Genomic DNA, 21,068 nt, shown 5'->3' on the forward strand with positions numbered 1-21,068 from the left:
TGGAGGGGGGGGATGGAGGGGGGAGGAGGGGGGGAGGAGGGGGATGGAGGGGGGATGGAGGGGGAGGAGGAGGGGGAGGAGGGGGAGGAGGGGGATGGAGTGGGGAGGAGGGGATGGAGTTGGGGGAGGAGGGGGATGGAGGGGGGGAGGAGGGGGATGGAGGGTGGGGGATGGAGGGGGGGGATGGAGGGGGGGATGGAGGAGGTGGGATGGAGGAGGGGGGGGATGGAGGAGGGGGGGGATGGAGGGGGGGGGATGGAGGGGGGGGAGGGAGGAGGGGAGGAGGGGAGGAGGGGAGGGGAGGGGGGGAGGGAGGGGGGGGGAGGAGGGGGAGGAGGAGGGGGATGGAGGGGGATGGAGGGGGATGGAGGGGGGGGAGGAGGGGATGGAGGGGGGGGAGGAGGGGGAGGGGGGGGGAGGAGGGGGATGGAGGGGGGAGGAGGGGGATGGAGGGGGGGAGGAGGGGGGGAGGAGGGGGATGGAGGGGGGGGGAGGAGGGGATGGAGGGGGGGGAGGAGGGGGATGGAGGGGGGGAGGAGGGGGGGAGGAGGGGGGGAGGAGGGGGATGGAGGGGGGGAGGGAGGGGATGGAGGGGATGGAGGGGGGGGAGGAGGGGGATGGAGGGGGGGGAGGGGGGGGAGGGAGGGGGAGGGAGGGGGGGGAGGAGGGGGATGGAGGGGGATGGAGGTGGGGGATGGAGGTGGGGGATGGAGGTGGGGGATGGAGGTGGGGGAGGGGGCAGGGGGAGAGGAGAGGAGAGGGAGGGAATGGGGAGGGAGATGGAGGGAGAGAATGGGGGAAGGAGGTGGGGGGGGAGGTAGGGGGGGGGAGGTAGTGGGGGGGGAGGTAGTGGGGGGGGGAGGTAGTGGGGGAGGGAGGTAGGGGGGGAGGGAGGTAGGGGGGGGGGAGGGGGGCGAGGGGTGAGGGAGAACAAAGAACAGTACAGCACAGGAACAGGCCATTCGGCCCTCCAGGCCTGCGCTGATCTTGATGCCTACCCAAACTAACACCTTCTGCACTTCCGGGGCCCATATCCCTCTCTTCCCTTCCTATTCATGTATTTGTCAAGGTGTCTCTTAAACGTCGCTATCGTATCTGCTTCACCACCTCCCTGGCAGCAGTTCCAGGCACTCACCATCCTCTGTGTAAAAAACTTGCCTCGCACATCCCCTCTAAACTTTGCCCCCTCACCTTAAACCTCTGTCCCCTAGTAACTGACTCTTCCACCCTGGGAAAAAGCTTCTGACTATCACTCTGTCCATGCCGCTCATAACTTTGTAAACCTCTATCATGTCGCCCCTCCATCTCCGTCGTTCCAATGAAAACAATCCGGTTTTTCCAACCTCTACTCATAGCTCATGCCTCCAGACCAGGCAACATCCGGTAAACCTCCTCTGTACCCTCTCCAAAGCCTCCACGTCCTTCTGGTAGTGTGGCGACCAGATTGCACGCAATATTCTAAGTGTGGCCTAACTAAAGTTCTGTACAGCTGCAACACGACTTGCCAATTTTTATGCTCTATGCCCCGACCGATGGAGGCAAGCATGCCGTATGCCTTCTTGACTACCTTATCCACCTGCGTTGCCACTTTCAGTGACCTGTGGACCTGTACGCCCAGATCTCTCTGCCTGTCAATACTCCTAAGGGTTCTGCCATTTACTGTATACTTCCCACCTGCATTAGACCTTCCAAAATGCATTACCTCACATTTGTCCGGATTAAAGTCCATCTGCCATTTCTCCGCCCAAGTCTCCAATCGATCTATATCGGGAGGGAGGTGGAGGGCAGAGGGGGGAGGGGGGAGAGGGGGGAGAGGGAGAGAGGGGAGAGAGAGGGGGAGAGAGAGGGGGGAGAGAGGGGGGAGAGAGGGGGAGAGAGGGGGGAGAGAGGGGGGAGAGAGGGGGGGAGAGGGGGGAGAGTGGAGGGAGAGTGGAGGGAGAGTGGAGGGAGAGTGGAGGGAGGGGGGAGAGTGGAGGAGGGGGGAGAGTGGAGGGAGGGGGGAGAGTGGAGGGAGGGGGGAGAGTGGAGGGAGAGTGGAGAGTGGAGGGAGAGTGGAGGGAGAGTGGAGGGAGAGTGGAGGGAGAGTGGAGGGAGAGTGAGGAGAGTGGAGGGAGAGTGGAGGAGTGGAGGGAGAGTGGAGGAGAGTGAGGGAGAGGGGAGGGAGGGGGGAGGGGGAGAGTGGAGGGAGGGGGGAGGGGGAGAGGGGAGGGGGAGGGGGGAGGGGGAGAGGGGAGGGGAGGGGGGAGAGGGGGGGAGGGGGGAGAGGGGAGGGAGGGGGGAGGGGGGAGAGTGGAGGGAGGGGGGAGGGGGAGAGTGGAGGGAGGGGGGAGGGGGGAGAGTGGAGGGAGGGGGGAGGGGGGAGGGGGAGAGTGGAGGGAGGGGGAGGGTGGAGGAGGGGGGAGGGGGAGAGTGGAGGGAGGGGGTAGGGGGCAGAGTGGAGGAGGGGGGAGGGGGAGAGTGGGGGGAGGGGGAGTGGGGGGAGGGGGAGAGTGGAGGGAGGGGAGAGTGAGAGGAGGGGGAGAGTGGGGGGAGGGGGGAGAGTGGAGGGAGGGGGGAGGGGGAGGGGGAGAGTGGAGGGAGGGGGAGGGGGAGAGTGGAGGGAGGGGAGGGAGGGAGGGGAGAGTGGGAGGGAGGGGGGAGAGTGGAGGAGGGGAGGAGGGGAGAGTGGAGGAGGGGAGGGGAGAGTGGAGGGAGGGGGAGGGGAGAGTGGAGGGAGGGGGAGGGGGAGGGGAGAGTGGAGGGAGGGGAGGGGAGGGGGGAGAGTGGAGGGAGGGGTGGGGAGGGGGAGAGTGGAGGGTGGGGAGGGGGAGAGTGGAGGGAGGGGGGGAGTGAGGGGAGGGGGGAGGGGAGAGTGGCGGGAGGGGGGAGGGGGAGAGTGGAGGAGGGGGGAGAGTGGAGGGGAGAGGGCGGAGAGTAGAGGGAGGGAGAGGGCGGAGAGTAGAGGGAGGGGGAGGGTGAGGAGGGGGGAGGTAGAGGGAGGGGGAGAGTAGAGGGAGGGGGGAGTGAGGAGAGGGGGGGATAGTAGAGGGAGGGGGGGGATAGTAGAGGGAGGGGGGGATAGTAGAGGGAGGGGGGGATAGTAGAGGGAGGGGGGATAGTAGAGGGAGGGGGGGGATAGTAGAGGGAGGGGATAGTAGAGGGAGGGGGGATAGTAGGGAGGGGGGATAGTAGAGGTGGGGGGAGGGGAGAGGGCGGAGAGTAGAGGGAGGGGAGGGCGGAGAGTAGAGAGAGGGCGGAGAGTAGAGAGAGGCGAGAGTAGAGGGATGGAGAGGGCGGAGAGTAGAGGGAGGGGAGAGGGCGGAGAGTAGAGGAGGGAGAGGGCGGAGAGTAGAGGGAGGGAGAGGGCGGAGAGTAGAGGGAGGGAGAGGGCGGAGAGTAGAGGGAGGGGAGAGGGCGGAGAGTAGAGGGAGGGGAGAGGGCGGAGAGTAGAGGGAGGGGAGAGGGAGGGAGAGGGCGGAGAGTAGAGGAGCGGAGAGGGCGAGGGAGAGGGCGGAGGAGGGAGGGAGGAGAGGAGGAGGAGGAGGGAGAGAGGAGGAGGAGGAGGGAGGGAGAGGAGGAGGAGGAGGGAGGGAGAGGAGGAGGGGGAGGGAGAGGAGGAGGAGGAGGAGGGAGAGGAGGAGGAGGAGGAGGGAGGGGAGGAGGTGGAGGAGGTGGAGAGGAGGAGGGGGAGGGAGGGAGAGGAGGAGGGGGTGGGGAGGAGAGGAGGGGGAGGGAGGGAGAGGAGGAGGGGAGGGAGGGAGAGGAGGGGGAGGGAGGAGAGGAGGAGGAGGGGGAGGGAGGGAGAGGAGGAGGAGGGGGAGGGAGGGAGAGGAGGGGGAGGGAGGGAGAGGAGGAGGGGGAGGGAGGGAGGAGAGGAGGAGGAGGGAGGGAGGAGAGGAGGAGGAGGGAGGGAGGGGAGAGGAGGAGGGAGGGAGGGAGAGGAGGTGGAGGAGGAGGGAGAGGAGGAGGGAGGAGGGAGAGGAGGAGGGAGGAGGGAGAGGAGGAGGAGGAGGGAGAGGAGGAGGTGGGAGGGAGGGAGGAGGAGGAGGGTGGTGGAGGAGGAGGAGGGTGGGAGGGAGGAGGAGGGGAGGGAGAGGAGGAGGAGGAGGGAGTGAGGAGGAGGAGGGAGGAGAGGAGGAGGAGGGAGGGAGGAGAGGAGGAGGGAGGGAGGAGGAGGAGGTGGAGGAGTGGAGGGAGGAGGGAGGTGAGAGGGAGGAGGGAGGGAGGTGGAGAGGAGGGAGAGGAGGAGGAGGGAGGAGAGAGAGGAGGAGGAGGAGGGAGAGGAGGAGGAGGAGGGAGGGAGAGGAGGAGGAGGAGGAGAGGAGGAGGAGGAGGAGGGAGGGAGGAGGAGGAGGAGGGGGGACCGGGGGCAGAGGGGAGGCGCGAGGGCTTCGTGTGAGAGGGGGTGGAGCAAGAGGAGGGCAGTGAGGAACGGGTTGGCATGAGACCAAACATCAGAGTCCAACTGGAATTAAACATGCAGCACTCTACATGATCCAAAATATTCAAAACTCACATTTCTCCACATCTAAAACGAGTTGGAAAACGACTCGGTTTGCAAAACAACTGCCCGAGTTGTCCCCACCGACAAAAGCACAGACAGAGAGAGTGAGAGAGAGAGCACAATGTAAAGCAGCAGGGTTTGTGGAGCTTGGACTGTGACAGAGGCTGGGGGAAAATGTTCTTTGCTCTGTCACTGCAAGTTCAGGCAAATGCCAGAGACACGGGTCCCGCTCCTGGGAACCAAACGTTTCATTCTGCAGCGCCAGATCACAGTGCAAATGACGAAAAGTACAGCTGTCTCCACAAAAAAAAAACCCTTTCAACTTCAGCTACACTGAGACTCCACGGGGAGAAAACAACAACAACAAAAAAAATAAAACTAGATTAAAAATATCGACAATCAATCGAGAAGCGGATCTCTATTCCTCAGTGGCAGATCGCATGCAAAGGAAAGCTGAAACTCAAAGATCTATCTGATGTAACAGTTTGCTCAGCGGGTTTAATATTACACAGGCAGTCAGATATATATATATATATAATAAACAATACTCAACAATGTGTCCTGTTAAATTGCAGGGATGTGTTTGTAAGTGATCAGAGAGAGGCACTCACCGTATTGTATCACTGGAGGGCTAGTTTTTTTTTTGGCTACACACAAAACGCAATGAGAGATGCCACAGCCGCTCAGTATTCCAGGAAACGGGATTTTGGGATCATTCCCCAATCATTTCATTGGGCGCTTCCCTTGTTTTTTTAATATATATTTCCCCCCTCCCACCCGCCCCCCTTGCTCCCTGTCACTTTGCTCTCTCGCAGTTACATTGTAGCCCTGCTGCCCTCTAACTCTCCAACTCTCGCTCTCTCTCTCCCCATCAGCTGTCAATCACGGCCCCGGCTCCGCCAATCAGCTCAGAGCCCGCCCACCCCGCTTCCCGCCCAAGCACCAATCAGAGGCCGGCTCCCTCTGTGATTGGCAGGGAGCCGGCCCCAGCTCCACCCACTCCCCCCCTCCCCCCCTCCACATTCCCGGTCAACGTTCCACAGAGAGCTGGCAGATCTCAATCCCTTGTTGCTCTTCTTAAAGGCGCAGCGCTCTCCTCCCATTTCCTCCCCCAGCCGCCACGCCGCCCTTTGCAGCAGCCAGCTGATTTTCCCCAACGCTCCGCGATTATGGCGAATGTTGCCACTCAGAAAGATTCAACTCTGCTTGTGATATTTCCAAGCTGCCTCCCCACCCCTCCTCTCGCCAACAAGTTGTGCTTCTACCGTGCACATAAATCCGCTCCTTCAGTACTCAAGAGGTCACAGTGACTGACTGGATACAGAAACACTCCTTCACTGCTCAGAGGGCTCAGTGACTGGATACAGAAACACTCCTTCACTGCTCAGAGGGCTCAGTGACTGGGTACAGAAACACTCTTTCAGTACTCAGAGGGTACAGTGACTGGGTACAGAAACACTCTTTCAGTACTCAGAGGGCTCAGTGACATGGGTACAGAAACACTCCTTCACTGCTCAGAGGGCTCAGTGACTGGGTACAGAAACACTCTTTCAGTACTCAGAGGGTACAGTGACATGGGTACAGAAACACTCTTTCAGTACTCAGAGGGCTCAGTGACATGGGTACAGAAACACTCTTTCAGTACTCAGAGGGCTCAGTGACTGGGTACAGAAACACTCTTTCAGTACTCAGAGGGCTCAGTGACATGGGTACAGAAACACTACTTCACTCCTCAGAGGGCACAGTGACTGGGTACAGAAACACTCTTTCACTGCTCAGAGGGCTCAGTGACTGGGTACAGAAACACTCTTTCAGTACTCAGAGGGCACAGTGACTGGGTACAGAAACACTCTTTCACTGCTCAGAGGGCTCAGTGACTGGGTACAGAAACACTCTTTCAGTACTCAGAGGGCTCAGTGACTGGGTACAGAAACACTCCTTCACTGCTCAGAGGGCACAGTGACATGGGTACAGAAACACTCCTTCACTGCTCAGAGGGCTCAGTGACATGGGTACAGAAACACTACTTCACTCCTCAGTGGGCACAGTGACTGGGTACAGAAACACTCCTTCACTGCTCAGAGGGCTCAGTGACTGGGTACAGAAACACTCTTTCAGTATTCAGAGGGCACAGTGACTGGATACAGAAACACTCCTTCACTGCTCAGAGGGCACAGTGACTGGGTACAGAAACACTACTTCACTCCTCAGAGGGCACAGTGACTGGGTACAGAAACACTCCTTCACTGCTCAGAGGGCTCAGTGACTGGGTACAGAAACACTCTTTCAGTATTCAGAGGGCACAGTGACTGGATACAGAAACACTCCTTCACTGCTCAGAGGGCACAGTGACTGGGTACAGAAACACTACTTCACTCCTCAGAGGGCACAGTGACTGGGTACAGAAACACTCCTTCACTGCTCAGAGGGCACAGTGACTGGGTACAGAAACACTCCTTCACTGCTCAGAGGGCTCAGTGACTGGGTACAGAAACACTACTTCACTCCTCAGAGGGCACAGTGACTGGGTACAGAAACACTCCTTCACTGCTCAGAGGGCACAGTGACTGGGTACAGAAACACTACTTCACTCCTCAGAGGGCACAGTGACTGGGTACAGAAACACTCCTTCACTGCTCAGAGGGCTCAGTGACTGGGTACAGAAACACTCTTTCAGTACTCAGAGGGCTCAGTGACTGGGTACAGAAACACTCCTTCAGTATTCAGAGGGCACAGTGACTGGGTACAGAAAAACTCCTTCACTGCTCAGAGGGCACAGTGACTGGGTACAGAAACACTCCTTCACTGCTCAGAGGGCACAGTGACTTGGGTACACACACTCCATTACCATTTATGAAGAGGTGCTCTGTGTGTAATCTAACGAGACGATTTTACCCAGTTTGCTGAGCTAGTAATGAATTCATACAGCCACCAGCAGCAGGTCAGCCAGTCCGACTTACTCAGGTCCCTTTCACTGGTTGTGCCAACCATTCATGCATTACTGGCGATGTTAGACAATAAACATACTGTGAGCTCTGAACCTTGAGTGTTGCCAACAGTTTGGGAACTGTGGGATCATCGAGGAGGAAAGAGTTCTAGAGCTGCCATTCCCCTTTAAGAGGCAGCACTGAGGCAATTTATTTTGGCCGTACTTTCAAATGCAGGAATCCGCATTTGAACTGTATTCTCACGCACCATAAAAAAAACCTATCAAACGTATTTTAGGAATAGCCCAGATCTGGCTTAAAGGCGCATTGCTTTACAGTGGACACAAATACTTTATTCCAAATGACTTGTAACTAACGCTGAAGCCCACTCCCAGAGTTGGAAGCTGTTCCACACCTGGGAGGCTGCTCTAACATATCTCTCAACCTACGTGATAGTATAGAAGCAAAACGTTTGCCATAGGGGTGATTAAAATGAGGTGCTGAAGTTGATTAAAGGAGTTGAGAGGGTAGATAGAGATAAACTAATACCTCGAGTCGGGGAAAGTTCAGAGTAAGGAAGCATAGCCTTAAAATTGGAGCTAGACTGTTAGCAGTGTCATTAGGAAGCACTTTACCCAATAAAGAATAATGGAAGTCTGGAACTCTCTCCCCGAGAAAAAGCTGCCAAGGCTGGGGAGAAGACTAATATTGATAGATTTCTGTTGGGTAAAGGAATGAAGGCAGCTAGAGGCCGTTGAGATGCAGATCACCCAAGATCTAATGAATGGTGGAACAGGCTCAAGGAGCGGAATGACCTCAACCGGTTCCTACCTTCCTATCTGATGGAAAGTTTCACCCTCCGTCTCACACTCTTTGTTCCAACTTTCTTGCCCTTTCCCTTGTTCGTCGATCCTCAATCCTACCATGAAATCTCCTCCTCAGCTCCCAGTGGCTCCCACTATGGCTTATTCCACCTCTCACAAATTGCCCCTTCTCTAGCCCTGCAGATGCTCTTAGGTTTGGGGTTTTGGAGCCGTGCCTGACTGCCGGGCCCTTAATTCGTTCATGAGATGTGGGCGTCGCTGGCTAGGCCAGCATTTATTGCCCATCCCTATTTGCCCTTGAGAAGGTGGTGGTGAGCCGCCTTCTTGAACCACTGCAGTCCATATTGGGGTAGGTACACCCACAGTGCTGTTGGGAAGGGAGTTCCAGGATTTTGACGCAGCGACAGTGAAGGAATGGCGATATAGTTCCAAGTCAGGATGGTGTGTGGCTTGGAGGGGAACTTGCAGGTGGTGGTGTTCCCATGCATTTGCTGCCCTTGTCCTTGTAGGGGGTAGAGGTCGCGGGTTTGGAAGGCACTGTTGAAGGAGCCTTGGTGAGTTGCTGTGGTGCATTTTGTCGATGGTACACACTGCTGCCACTGTATGTCGGTGGTGGAGAGAGTGAAGGTTTGTGGATGGGGTGCCAATCAAGCGGGCTGTTTTGTTCTGGATGGTGCCGAGCTTCTTGAGTGTTGTTGGAGCTGCACCCATCCAGGCAAGTGGAGAGTATTCCATCACACTCCTGACTTGTGCCTTGTAGATGGTGGACAGGCTTTGGGCAGACAGGAGGTGAGTTACTCGCCGCATGACATGTTCTAGCTGTAGTATATGGTGAAGAACAGGCCCATTATTGTTGTAATGTGTGACTACCAGGATGGTGGCAGAACTGTTTTTTTTTATCTTGCACAACAATTGGAAGTAGCACTGAGGGTAGCAAGGGCACAAAATGTACTCTGGGTGGGGGACTTCAATGTCCATCACCAAGAGTGGCTCAGTAGCACCACCACCACCAACCGAGCTGGCTGTGTCCTAAAGGACATAGCTGCTAGACTGGGTCTACAGCAGGTGGTGAGGGAACCAACAAGAGGGAAAAATATACTTGACCTCGTCCTCACCAATCTGCCTGCCGCAGATGCAGCTGTCCAATACAGTATTGGTAGGAATGACCACCGCACAGTCCTTGTGGAGACTAAGTCCCATCGTCACACTGAAGATACCCTCCATCGTTTGGTGCGGCACTACCACCATGGTAAATGGGATAGATTTCAAAAAGATCTAGCAACTCAAAACTGGGCATCCATGGGATGCTGTGGGCCATCAGGAGCAGCAGAATTGTACTCAAACACAATCTGTAACCACATGGCCCGGCATATCCCCCACTCTAACATTACCATCAAGCTGAGGGATCAACCTGGTTCAATGAAGAGTGTAGGAGGGCATGCCAGGAGCAGCACCAGGCATACCTAGAAATGAGATGTCAGCCTGGTAAAGCTACAACACAGGACTACTTGCGTGCCAAACAGCAGAAGCAGCATGCTATAGACGGAGCTAAGCGATCCCATAACCAATGGATCAGATCTAAGCTCTGCAGTCCTGCCATATCCAGTCATGAATGGTGGTGGACAAGTAAACAACTAACAGGAGGAGGAGGCTCCACAAATATCCCCAATCCTCAATGATGGGGGAGCCCAGCACATCAGTGTTAAAGACAAGGCTGAAGCATTTGCATCCATATTCAGTCAGAAGAGCCAAGTGGATGATCCATCTCGGCCCCCTCCTGAAGTCCCCAGCATCACAGATGCCAGTCTTCAGCCAATTTGATTCACTCCGCATGATATCAAGAAACGACTGAAAGCACTGGATACTGAAAAGGCTATGGGCCTTGACAACATTCTGGCAATTGTACTGAAGTCGTGTGCTCCAGAACTAGCCACGCCCCCAGCTGTTCCAGTATAGCTACAACACTGGCATCTACCCGGCAATGTGGAAAACTTCACAGCCCCTCTGTCCTATACACAAAAAGCAGGACAATCCAACCCAGCCAATTACCTATCAGTCTACTCTCGATCATCAGCAAAGTAATGGAAGGTGTTGTCGACAGTGCTAGCAAGAAGCAGTTTCTTAACAATAACCTGCTCAGTGACGCTCAGTTTGGGTTCCGCCAGGGCCACTCAGCTCCTGACCTCATTACAGCCTCAGTTCAAACATGGACAAAAGAGCTGAACTTCAGAGGTGAGGTGAGAGTGACTGCCCTTGACATTAAGGCAGCATTTGACTGAGTACGGCATCAAGGAGCCCGAGCAAAACTGGAGTCAATGGGAATCGGGGAAAAACTCTCCACAGGCTGGAGTCATACCTAGCAGTAAGGAAGATGGTTGTGGTTGTTGGAGGTCAATCATCTCAGTCCCAGGACATCTCAGCAGGAGTTCCTCAGGGTAGTGTCCGAGGCCCAACCATCTTCAGCTGCTTCAACAATGACCTTCCCTCCATCATAAGGTCGGAAGTGGGGATGTTCGCTGATGATTGCACAATGATCAGCACCATTCACGACTCCTCAGATACTGAAGCAGCCCATGTCCAGTTGCAGCAAGACCTGGCTTGGGCTGATATGTGGCAAGTAACATTTGTGCCACACAAGTGCCAGACAATGACCATCTCAAACAAGAGAGAATCTAACCATCTCCCGTTGATGTTCAGTGGCATTACCATTGCTGAATCCCCCACTATTAACATCCTGGGGGTTACCATTGACCAGAAACTGAACTGGACCAGGCACATAAATACCGTGGCTACAAGAGCAGGTCAGAGGTTGGGAATTCTGTAACTCACCTCCTGACTCCCCAATGCCTGTCCATCATCTACAAGGCACAAGTCAGGAGTGTGAGGGAATACTATCCACTTGCCTGGATGGGTGCAGCTCCAACAACACTCAAGAAGCTCGACACCATCCAGGACAAAGCAGCCCATTTGATTGGCACCCCATCCACAAGCATTCATTCCCTCCGCCACTGACGCACAGTGGCAGCAGTGTGCACCCTATACAACAGGGTTGCCCAACATACAGCCCTTGGGCCAGGATCCAGCCCGTCAAAGGTTTCCATCCAGCCCATGGGTGTAAACTGTATCTAGAACCATTTCTCATCCTTGCTAGGGCTCCGTGACTGGAGATGGGAAATTTCCCATTGTCTTCTTGCAGACTGGCCTTTGTAAAAACATCGCACAATAGCTGCTGAAGCAGGAACACGTTTCCCAACTTCGGACAGATTCGGGGATTTTTTTAAAAGCCCAACAGAAAACCCTGAATCTGTCCGAAGTTGGGAAACGTGTTCCTGCTTCGCGTATCAGCTGTGAAACTGACAGAGCAATGTTTTTAAATAAATTGACCAACCACAAAACTTCTGTGCTGAGCGCTCCCACTCCCTGCAACTGTCAGAGAGAAGGGGGGAACAAAGAGGGGGGGGGGGACAGAGAGAGAAGGGGAGAGGAACAAAGAGAGAAATAGATATAGGGGAAAACAGAGAGAGGGGGAAAACAGAGAGAGGGGGGACAGAGAGAGAGGGGAAAACTGAGAGGGGGGGACAGACAAAGGGGAGGGACAGGGAGAGAGGGACAGAGAGAAAGGGGGACAGAGAGAGAGAGGGCAGACAGAGAGAGAGAGACAGATACAGAGAGGGGGCACAGAGAGAGAAAGGGGGTACAGGGCGGGGGAGAACACAGAGAGCGAGGACAACACAGAGAGGGGGGGAAATATCAAAGAGAGGGAGAAAACAGGGCGAGAGAGATCAAGATCATTCCTGACAGATGGAATACTCTGCATCGCTACAAGTGTGCGGGCAGACAGTGACTACTTATACAAGCAAAACAATGCCAGGTATTACACAACCTCAGTGCCCAACATAGTGATGAGAAAGTAAGTCAATAAATGAATCTTCTCATTTAAAGCTTCTTCAGAAAAATGCAGATTTGTTGTTGTTTTGGTTAATAGTAAGATAATTTTTTAATACCTTTATCTTTCCAAAATTGTCTCACCGCACCCTCCCCCCCCGCCCCTATGTAAGACAAAAATTATAATGTGGCCCCACTATGCGAAAAAGTTGGACAACCCTTATCTGCAAGATGCACTGCTGCAACTCACCAAAGCTCCTTTGAAAGCAACTTCCAAACCCACGACCTCTATCACTTAGAAGGACAAGGACAGAAGATGCATGGGAGCACTGGCGGCACAGTGGCGCAGTGATTAGCACCACAGCCTCACAGCTCCAGCGACCTGAGCTCGATTGTGGGTACTGCCTGTGCGGAGTTTGCAAGTTCTCCCTGTGACTCCGTGTGTTTCCGCTCTGGCTTCCTCCCACAGCCAAAGACTTGCAGGTTGATAGGTAAATTGGCCATTGTAAATTGCCCCTAGTGTAGGTAGGTGGTAGGAGTATTGTGGGGATGTGGTAGGGAATATGGGATTAATGTAGGATTAGTATAAATGGGCGATTGATGGTCGGCACAGACTTGGTGGGCCGAAGGGCTTGTTTCAGTCCTGTATCTCTCTATGACCACCACCTGCAAATTCTCCTCCAAGCCACACACCATCCTGACTTGGAACTCTATTGCTGTTCCTTCACTGTCACTGGGTCAAAATCCTGGAACTCCCTTCCTAATATCACTGTGGGTGAACACACACCCCAAGTACTGCAGCAGCAGCTCACCACCACCTTCCCAAGGGCAATTAAAGAGGGGCAATAAATGCTGGCCTAGCCAGTGATGCCCACATCCCATGAATGAATAAAAAAAAATCTTACATTCCCATGTGAGAAATAAGATAGGGCATTGATGGTGAGATGGGGAGGACAGAGAGAGAAAGATAGAGGGAGAGAAAAAGAGAGTCAACAGTGGAAGTGAAAGGAAGAAAAGAGAGGGGGTGAAAAGTCAGTGCTGAGGGCAGAGATAGAAAAAAAGAGAGAGGAGAGCAACGACAGAGTAGAGGGGGTGGAAAGAGGGGGGAATGGGAGACGATGAAAGTAGACAGTGTTGATTCATTCAAGTGCATATTACATAAGAAATAGAAGCAGGAGGAGGCCATTTGGCCCCTTAAGCCTGCTCCACCATTCATAACTGATTTGATTGTGGCCTTAACTCCACTTTCCTGCTTGCCCCCCACAGTAAAGCCTGGCAATCTGACAACATGTGTGGGGTTTGGGCTGGGTCGGGTCTGTATTCTGTGTCCAGCATTCGGGCTTGGGTCGGGCCGGACAGTACTGTTTTGTTCCATATTGTTTTCATTTTAATCTACAATTTTTTTCCGTTTCAATAATATGTTTGTTATTTAAAAAAATTAAAGGGCTTGGGCCTGGGTCGGGTTCCGGTTGGCTGTTGTCGGGTTGGGCCTGGGTCGGGTTTTAATTTTGTACCCGAGCCAGGCTTTACCCCATAGCCCTTGACTCCCTTGTAGGTCAAAAATCTGTCCAGCTCATCCTTGAATATATTCAATGACCCAGCCTCCATGCTCTCTGGGGTAAAGAATTTCAAAGAATAACGACTTTCTGTGAGAAGAAATTTCTTCTCATCTCTGTCTTCGATGATGGACCCCTTATTTTGAAACTGTGCTCCTTGTTCTAGATACCCCCCCACAAAGGGAAACATCCTCTCAGCATCTACCCTGTCAAGCCCCTTCAGAATCTTACATGTTTCAATAAGATCACCCCTTCTTCTAAACTCCATTGTTTATAGGCCCAGCCTGCTTAACCTTTCCTGATACGACAACCCCTTCATCCCCAGGAATCAACCTAGTCAACCTTCTCTGAGCTGCTTCCAATGCAACTATATCCCTTCTTAAATAAGGAGAACAAAACTGTACGCAGTACTCTCGGTGTGGTCTCACCAATGCCCTGTACAGTTGTAGCAAGAACTCCCTTTTAAACTCCATCCCCCTTGCAATAAAGGCCAACATTCCATCTAACTTTCTAATTACTTGGTGTACCTGCATGCTAATTTTTTGTGATTTATGTACAGGGATACACAGATCCCTCTGTACCACAGCATTCTGTAGTCTCCCTCCCGTTAAATAATATTCTGCTTTTCTATTCTTCCCACCAAAGTGGACAACCTCACATTTTCCGCATTATACTCCATCTGCCAAATTTTTGCCCACTCACTTAACCTATCTACATCCCTTTGCAGACTTTTTGTGTCCTCCTCACAACTTGCTTTCCTACCTATTTTAGTACTGCCAGCAAATTTGTCCACAATGCACTCGGTCCCTTCATCCAAGTCATTAATATCGAAGGTAAATAGTTGAGGCCCCAGCACTGATCCCTGTAGCACTCCACTAGTTACAGTTTGCCAACCTGAAAATGGCCCATTTATCCAGACTCTGTGTTTCCTGTTAGTAAACCAATCCTCTATCCATGCTAATATGTTACCCCCAACTCTATGAACTCATCTTGTGTAGTAACCTTTTATGTAGCACCTTGTCGAATGCCTTTTGGAAAATCGAATACATTATATCTACTGGTTCCCCTTTAACCACCCTGCTTGTTTTAACCTCAAAGAACTCTAATAAATTTGTCAAACATGATTTCCCTTTTATCAAATCATATTGACACTACTGGATTGTATTATAATTTTCTAAATAGCCTGCTACTACTTTCTTAATAATGGATTACAGCATTTTCCCATGACAGATGTTAGGCCAACTGGCCGATAGTTTCCTGCTTTCTGTCTCCCTCCTTTCTTGAATGGAGGTGTTATATTTGCAGTTTTACAACCCGCTAGGACCTTTCTAGAATCTGGGCAATTTTGGAAGATTACAACTAATGCATCCACTATCCCTGCAGCCAATTCTTTGAAGACCCCAGGATGCAGGCCATCAGGTCCAGGGGACTTGTCAGCCTTTAATCTCATGACACAAATTGGCCGTGCGGTTGAAAGTGAGGAGGATAGCTGTAGACTGCAGGAAGGTATCAATGGACTGGTCAGGTGGGCAGAAAAGTGGCAAATAGAATTCAACCTGGAGAAGTGTGAGGTGATGCATTTGGGGAGGTCAAATAAGGCAAAGGAATACACGATTAATGGCAGAATACGGAGAGGTGAAGAGGAAGTGAGGCACCTTGGAGTGAATGTCCACAGATCCCTGAAGGAAGCAGGACAGGTCGATAAGGTGGTTAAGAAGGCATATGGAATCCTTTCCTTCATTAGCCGAGGTACAGACTATAAGAGTAGGGAGGTTATGCTGGAACTGTATAAATCATTGGTTAGGCCACAACTTGAGTATTGTATGCAGTTCTGGTTACCTTGGCTGGAATTGAACAACCCCCCCTCCCCCACCCCCCACAGGAGCAGGCTGGTGGCAGGGGTGAGGGTCGTCAAATTGAGTTTGAGGCGGGGGTGCCAGTCCCGACACCTTCCCGCCCCCGTTGCAATTTTACCAGGGGCGGCAGCGGCGGGCACCTTCTTTCTTCTTTCTTTTGGGCCTCCTTATCTCGAGAGACAATGGATACGCGCCTGGAGGTGGTCAGTGGTTTGTGAAGCAGCGCCTGGAGTGGCTATAAAGGCCAATTCTGGAGTGACAGGCTCTTCCACAGGTGCTGCAGAGAAATTTGTTTGTTGGGGCTGTTGCACAGTTGGCTCTCCCCTTGCGCCTCTGTCTTTTTTCCTGCCAACTACTAAGTCTCTTCGACTCGCCACAATTTAGCCCTGTCTTTATGGCTGCCCGCCAGCTCTGGCGAATGCTGGCAACTGACTCCCACGACTTGTGATCAATGTCACACGATTTCATGTCGCGTTTGCAGACGTCTTTATAACGGAGACATGGACGGCCGGTGGGTCTGATACCAGTGGCGAGCTCGCTGTACAATGTGTCTTTGGGGATCCTGCCATCTTCCATGCGGCTCACATGGCCAAGCCATCTCAAGCGCCGCTGACTCAGTAGTGTGTATAAGCTGGGGATGTTGGCCACTTCAAGGACTTCTGTGTTGGAGATATAGTCCTGCCACCTGATGCCAAGTATTCTCCGAAGGCAGCGAAGATGGAATGAATTGAGACGTCGCTCTTGGCTGGCATACGTTGTCCAGGCCTCGCTGCCGTAGAAGACCCACAGAAGACCGCCACGTACAACCTGGTGGCCTTCTTGATGGCTGGGGGAGGGGGTGGGTGCAGGCCCTCCTGATCAGGCACCCTGTGCCCCACGGAGAGCATCCCCCGAAGCCCCAACCGCCCCCACTGAAATAAAATCCACCCCTGTGGCACTGCTGGGACAGAGAGCTGCCAGCCCACTGATTGGCAGGCAGCTCTTAGAGGCGGGACATCCTGCCTAAGAGGAGTGGAAGTCCCACCCAAGTCCAATTAAGGGCCTGGGGAGGGTAAAATCCTGGCATGGATCCCCAGGCCTGGCAGAGGCAGGCTCAATCCCAACTTTCTGGCCCGTGGGTAGGGCCTCCCGCCCAACATAAAATTCCGGCCCGCCTTACCGAAAGGACGTAATTGCACTGGAGAGGGTACAGAGGAGATTTACAAGGAGGTTGCCGGGACTGGAAAAATGCAGCAATCAGGAAAGATTGGATAGGCTGGGGTTGTTCTCCTTGTAACAGAGAAGGCTGAGGGGAAATCTGATTGAAATGTACAAAGTTGTAAGGGGCCTGGATAGAGTGAATGAGAAGGGCCTGTTCACCTTAGCGGAGATGTCAGTGACTAGGGGGCATAGATTTAAAATGATTGGTAGAAAGATTAGAGGGGAGATGAGGAAAACATTTTTTCACCCAGAGGACAGTGGGGGGTCTGGAACCCACTGCCTGAAAGGGTAGAAGAGGCAGAAACCCTCAACTCATTTAAAAGGAGTCTGGATATGCACCTCAAGAGCCGTAACCTAAAGGGCTCCGGACCAAATGCTGGAAGGTGGGATTAGGCTGGGTGGCTCGTTTTTCGGCTGGCGTAGACATGATGGGCCAAGTGGCCTCTTTCTGTGCTGTAAACTTTCTATGGTTCTATTTTTCCTAATACTTTTTCCTCTAGTGATAGAGATTGATTCAAGTTCCTCCCTCCCATTTGCCCCTTCATTTTCTACTATTCTTGGGATTTTTTTTGTGCCTTTTTCCATGACAGATACAAAATACTTGTTCAAAGGCTCTGCCATTTCCTTGTTTCCCATTATTAATTCCCCAGTCTCATCCTCTAAGGGACCAATGTTTACTTTAGCTACGCTCTTCCTTTTTATATACTCGTAGAAGCTCTTACTTTTATATTTCTTGCTAGTTTACTCTCATATTCTAATACCTCCCTCTTTATATATTTTTAGCCATCTGTTTCTGGTTTCTAACATTTTCCCAACCTTCTGGCCTACCACTGATCTTCACAACATTGTACACCATTCCTTTCAATTTGATACCATTCTTAACTTCCTTGATTAGCCACAGATGGTGCTGCCTTCTGGTTGAGTTTTTCTGTCTCAATGGAATATATCTTTGTTGAGAGTTATGAAATATCTCCTTCAACGTCTGCCACTACTTATCGACTGTATTACCTTTTAACCTATTTTCCCAATCCACTGTAGCCAACTCTGTCTTCAGACCTTTGTAATTGCCTTTATTTAAGCTTAAGGCACTAGTTTCAGACCCTCAAAATAAATGTGAAAGTCTATCATGTTATGATCACTCTTGCCTAGAGGATACTTTACTATGAGATCATTAATTAATTCTGACTCATTACACATTACCAGGTCTAAACCAGTCTGTTCCCTGGTTCATTTCAGAATGTATTGTTCTAAGAAACTGTCCCAAATACACTCTAGGCCAACTTTACTAACTTGATTTGTCCAATCCATATGAATATTAAAATCACCCAAGATTATTGCAGTGCCTTTCTTACAAGCACGCATTATTTACTGATTTATACTCTGTGCTACAGTGTGGCTACTGTTAGGTGGCCTATAAACTACTCCCACCAGTTTCCTTTGCTATTTCTTAACTCCACCCAAACTGATTCCATATCTTGATCTTCCGAGCCAAAATCATTTCTCACTACTGCACTGATCTCATCCTTTATTAACAAAACACAGAGCTACCCCACCTCCTTTGCCTTTCTGCTTATCCTCCCAAAATGTCAAATACCCTTGAATATTCAGTTCCCAGCCTTGGTCACCTTGCAACCATATCTCTGCAATGGCGATCATATGACACCGATTTATTTCTATTTGTGTTATCAATTCATCAATTTTGTTATGAATGCTGCGTGCATTCAGATAAAGAGCCTTTAATTCTGTCTTTTTACCATTTTTCTCGACTCTGATCTTATTTGCTGGTTCACTCTTATTTTTGTAACTCTATCTTTACCCTTACTATTGCCTTGTCCTTTCTCGTTAACTTGCCAAATCTCCCCTCACGAATCCTCCCCATTGCTATTAGATTGGACACAAATTTGACAGATTTCTTACAGAAAATAACATTTTGGAATGCAGTATATGAGTAATTTTAGACATGACATGTGATGAGTGTATGAGTGTAGCAATGCTTGGGAAGAACAGAAGACTTTCAACCTATAGTTCCCAAAACTTTTCACCACGAGGGCTTTCCTCAGGTCATGTCTGGGTCTGTTGTGAACTAATTGATCGAGATTGATTGCTATTATCAGTCAACAATTCCATCGTTGTGTCATTAAGTAGTAGGTTGGTAGATAACCAACTAGATGTGAAGAGGACATAAGGAAGTTGCAGCAGACTGATATAGAGAGGTTGAGTGAGTGGGCAAAAATCTGGCAGATGGAGTATAATGTGGGAAAATGTGAAGTTGTTCACTTTGGCACGAAGAATAAAAAAGTAGAGTATTACTTAAACGGAGAACGCCTGCATAATTCCGAGGTGCAGAGGGATCTAGGTGTTCTCGTGCTTGAGTCACAAAAAGTTAGTTTGCAGGTACAGCAAGTAATAAAGAAGGCTAATGGAATGATATCCTTTATTATGAGAGGAATTGAAAGCAAAAGTAAGGATATTATGCTTCAGTTATATAGGGCACTGGTGAGACCACATCACGAATACTGTGTGCAGTTTTGGTCTTATTTAAGGAAGGATGTAAATGCTTTGGCAGCAGCTTAGAGGAGGTTCCAGATACCTGGAATGAGCGGGTTGTCTTATGAGGAACGGTTGGACAAACTGGGCTTATTTTCACTGGAGTTTAGAAGTGTGAGGGGAGACTTGATTGAAGTTTGTAAGATCCTGAACGGTCTTGACAAGGTGGATGTGGAGAGGATGTTTCCTCTTGTCGGTGAGTCCAGCACTAGGGAACACTGTTTTAAAATTAGGGGTCAACCTTTTAGGACAAAGATGAGGAGAAATTTTTTTCTCTCAGTGGGTTGTGAGACTTTGGAACTTTCTGTCTCAGAAGGTGGTGGAGGCGGGGACATTGAATATTTTTCAGGCGGAGGTAGATAGATTCTTGTTAGGCAAGGGAATCAAAGGTAATTGGGGTGGAATTCGAGACACAAACAGATCAGCCATGATCTTATGGAATGGTGGAGCAGGCTAGAGGGGCCAAATGGCCTACTTCTTCTCCTAATTCGCATGTTCGTAGATGGACCTTGTCTTTTATCACTCTGCAATTGCTATCTTCCGAAAAGCAGTTGAAATTTCTCTCCCAGTCACTCAAATACAGTGGAGAGTCTCTCGTTGGGTTGAAATTTACTGACCCATTCTCTACTCTGAAGCTGCTTACATCCAGGGTTCATTGCCACCAACACCTGACATGTGATTTCAGGCTGCTTCCCTTCCTCTCCCCTGTGCTCGCTGACCTACATCGGTTCCCAGCCCATCAACCCCTCTATTTTAAAATAGTAATCCTTGTCTTCAAATCCGTCCATGGTCTCACTCCTCCCTATCTCCATAACCTCCCTTGCAGATTTTGCGTTCCTCCAATTCTGGCCTCGCATGAATCCCTTAACTTTCTTCTCCCCATCATTGGTGGCCGTGCCTTCAAGTGTCCAGGCACGAACTCAGGAATTCGCTCCCTAAGCCTACCTCTCGCTACTTCTCTCTCCTCCTTTAAGACGCTCCTTCAAACCTACCTCTTCGGCCAAGCTTTTGATCACCGGTTCATATCTCCCTACGGTGTCAAAATTGCTTATTAACACTCCCGTGTAGCTCCTTGGGATGTTCCACTGTGTTCAAGATGCAATATAAAATGAAAGGTGTTGTTGAAAAGGTAGCTTCGGAAGACTGCTCCAAACTAATCTAATCTGTGCCAATAGGATAAGGGGCATCAGCTCAAAAGTAGTGAAAGGCAAATATAGGACATGGAGTGGTCAATGCAGGGAATGTGCTTTGCCAAGGTGGTGGGGTCCAAAACCCTGGCCTCAGTTAAGAAGCAGCGATGAAACGGTCACTCTGGCTGGATGTTCCCGGACAGTCCTCCTGAGTACCACAACACTGCGCCACACAGTGACAAGGCACAAGAGGGCAGTGCTGTCAAGGAGTCTTGTGGCAAACGGTTACAAACCTCTTCCCTTGGGTGCAACCCGTTCGCATTAAGGGGGCGGTACATTAGCAGGCCCATTTAAAAGAATTCATCGGCATTAAAGGTGAGGTACATCAGGAGGTATGGAGGAGATTTAATGGATTTCAGCAGCAATAAAGGGGCAGTATATGAAGGCATAATATGAGATTCATTCCCCTCCTTTCCCGAATAGCCTTGCGCTGGACTGCGTCAAACAGTAACAATTGATCCAGGTTACTGGTCATGGTCAACCAGCAATGGAAGAGTAAGTCACCGTATGGTGCCGGGCTGCATAGTTTGTGCGTCGGAAGCCAGGACAGTATCCAGAATTTTAGCAAGCACCAGGCGACCACACTGAGGTACAACTGCA

General features: G+C 51.5%; 1 protein-coding gene across 12 annotated transcripts in view; it reads right to left on the reverse strand.

Annotated features, from left to right (window-relative positions):
• syngap1a (synaptic Ras GTPase activating protein 1a) overlaps positions 1 to 21,068 on the reverse strand; it is a 703,692-nt gene that overhangs the window by 288,377 nt on the left and 394,247 nt on the right. The window contains exon 1 of one of the 12 annotated variants that reach the window (XM_068009528.1): positions 5,095 to 5,273. The exons of the other annotated variants lie outside the window; for them this stretch is intronic. The gene's annotated coding sequence lies outside the window, so the exon portion shown is untranslated. Of the gene's footprint in view, positions 1 to 5,094; positions 5,274 to 21,068 lie in introns of those variants that run through there. 12 annotated transcript variants of the gene reach the window in all.

This window comes from Heterodontus francisci, chromosome 29, assembly GCF_036365525.1.
Source record: "Heterodontus francisci isolate sHetFra1 chromosome 29, sHetFra1.hap1, whole genome shotgun sequence".
NCBI classification, from domain to species: Eukaryota; Metazoa; Chordata; class Chondrichthyes; order Heterodontiformes; family Heterodontidae; genus Heterodontus; species Heterodontus francisci.